General features: G+C 32.6%; 1 long non-coding RNA gene across 1 annotated transcript in view; it reads left to right on the forward strand.

The window, feature by feature from the left end:
• Window positions 1–5950, forward strand: part of LOC141502125 (uncharacterized) — a 29633-nt gene continuing 23683 nt past the window's right edge. The window contains exon 1 of the long non-coding RNA XR_012472414.1: window positions 1–437. This is a non-coding gene — a long non-coding RNA (uncharacterized LOC141502125). The remainder of the gene's footprint in view (window positions 438–5950) is intronic.

Here is a 5950-nt window from a genome sequence, read left to right on the forward strand (position 1 = left end):
TAAATCATTTGGCAGTTAAAATGCAAATAATATTTGTGGAGGTTTGTGAGTTATGGTTTGTGAAGGATTTTTAATATGAAATTCCTAAAACTTCTGGCATGTATCTACAGGCCTCTTAAAGTTGACATATTGTCAATTAAATTGAAAGTACTAAAACATAGACTCAACATGTTTTTATGTACTAAGATAAATAGATTATATAAACTATATTATGAAAGCTAAAAGATAGAATTTATCTTATCCTAATTGTTATCTAATTATCTATACTAAGTAAGTTATTTTCCTCCTATGTAAAATGAGAGATGGGTTAAATAACCACTAATATCTCTTTCAGGAAGCTAGGTGGTACAGAGGATAGAGTGATCCTTCATCTGGAAGATGACCACCTCCCTGAGAGCCAGTGTGACTTCAGAAAGAGTCAAGGAACAATCAATAAGGTATTTGTTACCTGACAGTGCCAGGAAAAATGCCAGGGCTAGACAGGTTAGAATTCCAAACATACACTTGCCAAGAAAACTATCTTATGGAGAATTCAGACAGGGCAAGCATTCACAAGGGGTTCAAAAGAAGTGATAAGGGACACCCTGTAGGTATCTCTCAAGAACTTTAGAATTGATTTTGCAGCATAGGAGACACTAGCACATGACCACCTAGCATGGTGTGCCTCCTTTAGTGAGGGTGCTGTGCTCTATAAGCAAGGCAGAATGGAAGCAGTTCAAACATGAAATTCATAAGTTTAGAGTAAGCACCCCAGGTAATCATATGAACTATTTGTGCCCCAACCTATGGCAGAGCATTTCAAGCTCGTATCAGTCTGATCAACCAGTCAGACACACTGTAATTTGTCTCAACACAATGAGGTCATTTTAATCTTCTTCAATAACAAAGGACAAGAACCAACTGGACCTTGAGTCAGAAAGACTCTTCTTTGTGAATTCAAATCCAGTCTCAGGGTCCCTGAACAAATCCCTTAACCCTCTTTGCCTCAGTTTCCTCATCTATAAAATGAACTGGAGAAAAAAATGGCAAACCATTCTAAAATTTTTGCCAAGAAAACCCTATATGGGGTCATGAATAGTTGGACAAGACTAAACAACAACAATAAACATCTCTTTTAATTCTAAATTTAGTTATCCTATGATACTATGTACTGAGACATCAGTTTGTTGAAGAGGTTATCACCATGAATATTGATGAATATTGAAATTAATGGGTAGCCAGAAGCAGTTTACATATTTTTTTCATTCAGTGCCCAAAACAACTCCTTGAGGCCATTAATGAAAAACTTATTACATTTAACTACAACTCAGTGTTCCATAGTGACATTACACAGCTATACACCAGAGGAATCATGTCCACACACCTATATCTTCAGATTCCAAGTCAATCCTTGCTTCCATTACGTTATCCTACTACATTATGTAATTTACTTAATTTTTGCTTTCTTCCTTTCTTCTACTTCCCAATCATATATTTAGATGGATCAACTGTTGTCTCCTTACATTTTTCTTAAGTATATCAAAAACTCCTTCCTTGCTGAGCATTCTATAAATGCCTTTATCAATATTAGACTCATGCTGTCTTGTACTCTTGAGTCTCGCTATGCCTCACACCCCTATCCCTGATCTTACCTTAAAAACTTATCTGCCGTTTTACTAGCTATCATTATGGACAACATAGCATATGTATTCCAGGAAAGCACATATTTCTCTAGAGAGCAAGATTAGCAAACTAAGTCATTCCAATTTAGGATCAAAATAGCAATAAGCATAAACTGTGCAATTTAAGTTCCATCTGTGAAGAAAGGACTGGGAATTTAATTTGGCTTCTGAATACTCTGAAATATACATTATTTTTTATAAAGAATAAAACATGTCACCTGATCATAGTGCCTTAAATAAAATGAATTTAGCATTTGATATCTTAAATGCACAAATATACCATTAGGGAATATGTCTGGAGTAATACGTATAATCATACTTTTAATTCCTTTATAATTTGGTTTCCAGACTAATCTTCCTAATATTTAGATTTAACCTAATCATTTCAATGTTAAAAAAAAATTAATGGCCCTAGTAAATAACATACAAAGAATTTTAACCTGGCATTCAAGGTTTCCCAAAATACATCTTAGTCCTATATTCTCAATTTATCTCAATTTATTTTCCTTCACTTATTCTATGCATCAGTCAAACTGGATTATTCACAGTCTTTTATGCACATTCTTCACTATCCCTCCTCTGGCCCTTTGTTCACACTGTTTTCTATTCTTAGAATGCCCTCCCTTTATTTCCATTCATTAAAATCCTTATTAATTTTCAATCTAGCTCTTCTTTCACTACATGCAACTTCCCCACACCTTACAATCAGAAATGACCTTACTCTTTTCAATCATTAATAGCAATTTGTCTCTAATTATTTTGTTTCATTTTGTACAAAAATTTGTTTACCTATTATAACTCTTGCTATATAGTAAGCTCCAAATGGGCTTTTATTCATTTTTATATATACTTTATCCATTGTTATATACTTTTCTATTCAATAAATATTTAACTGTACCTATAATTTCATTGATATTGGCTCTAGAGATTTAGGAATGTAAGTTTTTGTTTTTTATTTTTTTGCCAAGGTACATTTGTTATAATTCAATTACTTATAGTTTTGGAGAGTTTTCCAGGACACTTCATGGCAAATTAAATTCCCATTAGTCACATAGTTACTGTTTCTTACAGGTGGACCTTAAACCCATGCCTTTGTAACACCAATATCAGCTCTCCAGCCATTATGCCAAACTGTCTCTTTTGTCACTGTGTACTACATATGACTATTAAATAAGTTGAATTGAATTAAATCATACTTCAACAATTAGCAAATAAATTCATCAAGTTCTGATGTATATAGAATATCCCATTTGGGAGGTTTCTTACAACATGTAAATTGATTGACATAATTTTTATGTTTATTGAATTTGTTTGGATATGTAGCAGCTACTCAAAACTTGCTTCTAACCCTCCTTCCCATTGATAAGTTGAATCTCTAGAGGAAAGCTGACTACTTCTCTCTAGGTTCTGGGGATAATTCTAAGGACCCAGAATTTTTAAGTACATTAACTAATGAACCTTCATATGTGTGTGTTCCCCATTGAACTTACTAAGAAGATAAAGCAAGGTATATTTTAGAAGATACCCCTCCAAAAAACAGAATCTGTCTCCTCTTCCACACATAAAGTTCCTAAGGAAAATATATACTCAGATATAGAGAGCAAAGTTCCCTTTGAACTGATATCCTGAAGTTCTCCTTACATTTAGTTCTTTGTTGGGTGCCCAAAGTCAGTGCTCTTATAGAATCCTGAATTCTCCTATCCTCAATGTGCCTACTTTGTCCTTGCTATGCTTTCTAGTTGTCATGCAGCCGCTCCTATCAGTCATTATTGCTCCAGTAACCCTACCACAAGCTTGTTGGACACAGTTACACTGGAAACTCCAGATTATATAACCATTGAAAGTTCACAAGATCATATATATATATATATATATATATATATATATATATATATATATATTCATATTTACATACATAAATAACATAAATAGATACATACACATGCCTTCATGGCATCATCCCTCTTCGTCCAAAGCTCAGTCTTCATTCCTGCCAGTTTGATTATCAAAGAATTCTTTATACCTAGTTGACTGACCCAGTTGACTGACCCAATCCATCTCCTTCTCTGATGATATTAACTGTGATGGGGTTAAAACCCCACCCTTATAATATATCACTTAAAATAGTATTAAACATATTTCTTAAGATATCCTTTCTAAAATCCTGTGATTTATACAGAAGTTTCCTCCATCTTCAATATATACTATGAGAATTGTGAATAGAATATAACAAACAAAAGTATTATTGAGGAATATTGAGGATCATTTCTCTTCATTCTTTTGTGTTTACTGAATTTATTTCTACATTTATGGATTTTACAATTAACATTTTATTGTAACTTCAGTATTACAATAAATTTCTATAAATGTCTTTAAAAAAGCAGATTATTATGAAGTGAAAAGATGTTGTTACCATTGGAGAATGAATTACTGACAAAGTCTCTAAATCAAATAAATTATAACAAAGTCAAGGATTCGGTATTTATAAACCTCTACAGAAATTTAAAATAGTAAAATTGAATTCCAACTTATGAACTTTTAGACCTTTAAGCATAACAATGGACTGATACCCACAAAACGTAAAAAGTGCAGAGAAAGTTCTCTAGAATAGTAGGTAGTCATGTGGACAATCTCTATGTAACCAGGAAAAAGAATCAAGGAGGAAGCAACAGTAGAGTTGGGTTACTATCAGCACCAATAGAGGGAGTACCTTCATGGATGAAATCATGGATTGATTAAAGTATAGGGAGAACAGAAAAACACTTTTATGATTAAGAAACCAGGATCATATCAACAGTCTAAAAGAAGTCATCTAAAGATTTTCTCATATCATTTTCAAAAACAATTTGCTATTTACATATTAAACCTGCTTGTTGGTTTACTAATAAAAATGTTTTCCATGTTTAAAAAATGGTTTCAGATCTAGTTCTTTTTTAATTTCTTTTGTTTATCATATGTATGACCTTTAAAATTTGGGTCATTTACCATTTTGAGGTATTTTGGAATGCAGTGTAAAATGTTAGTGTCTACCTTTTTTTTCCCAAATCAGTTTTCCTAAGTCTTATAGAATGGGTTCTTGATTGAATATGTAACTATTATATTTGATCATTTCAGTTTCTACTATTGATTAGAGCTTTCATGTCTGTCAAAGTTGTTTTCTCTATAATGTTGTCAGTGTATACATTATTCTTATTCTGCTCATTTCACTTTGCAAAAGTTCATATAGATCTTCTGAGTTCCCCCCTCAAATCATCTGTTTTATCATAGGTAAAATAAAGTAAAAGAATTCTATAAAAGATATCATATGATCATCCTTAATAAGTCACCATATCCTTATATAACCAGAGGTTAAAATACATAGGTGGTCATTGGGACAGGCAATAAAAAATCATGGTTTTAGTAGAGTATTCAGATTTTCACAACTGTACATCATGAACACTGTCTTCAAAAGGAAAATCAAAAGGTACATATCTCAATTGAAAAAATGACAGAAAATATGTTTACTGATCTGACATTAAGTATCTACACTGTGCGTAATAACTCAATGCAAGATTCAAAGGTTACAGGGAAAATGATGACATAGTCCAGAACCCACTGACCTCAAGGAATTTACCTCCTACTGGGGGAAGATCAAAGTCAATCCAAAATTAGAAGAGATCATAAAGTTGAGAATAAAACACTATCTAAAATTATAACTGATGTAAGATAAACTGTTTTAAAAAGCTGCCTACTCTAAAAAATATAACTGAAAATAGAGATATTAATTCCATGACCATTTTTAGAGAAATCTAATAATTGAAAAATGGCCCCAATAATGAAGTGACTGAAGTAACCATATCAGCAAACACAAAATCTCCAGTGGCCAAAGGAAGAGACCTATTACCCAGGAAAAAAACATCAAAGCAGGTTCATTTTACCAAATATTGTGGAGAGTACTCACCAAAGGATTAGCTAGAAAGTGTATCGGGGGCATATACATCGAACCTTGTTGTCCTATATATGAGCACCTAAAACCCAGGGAGGTTAAAAGATTTGCCCAAAGCTACCCAGAATAGATGTAAAGAAACTAGGTTTTGAACTTAAGTGATCTGACTTCTACAGAAGTATTCCTTCCTGCCTAAGTAAGCAGAGAGATGATGCTAGATCATGAACTTGTGTCTATATACAAAATAACAGTCATTGAACAGAAGAAAAAAAATCTTTTGGTGAAATTCAGATAAAATCTAACATATCATTCCAAAAGAATTTGAGAGCCAAAAGGAGGAAAGTAATAAATCAAATCAAATCAA

The sequence above is a fragment of the Macrotis lagotis genome, chromosome X (genome assembly GCF_037893015.1).
Source record: "Macrotis lagotis isolate mMagLag1 chromosome X, bilby.v1.9.chrom.fasta, whole genome shotgun sequence".
Taxonomy (NCBI): Eukaryota; Metazoa; Chordata; class Mammalia; order Peramelemorphia; family Peramelidae; genus Macrotis; species Macrotis lagotis.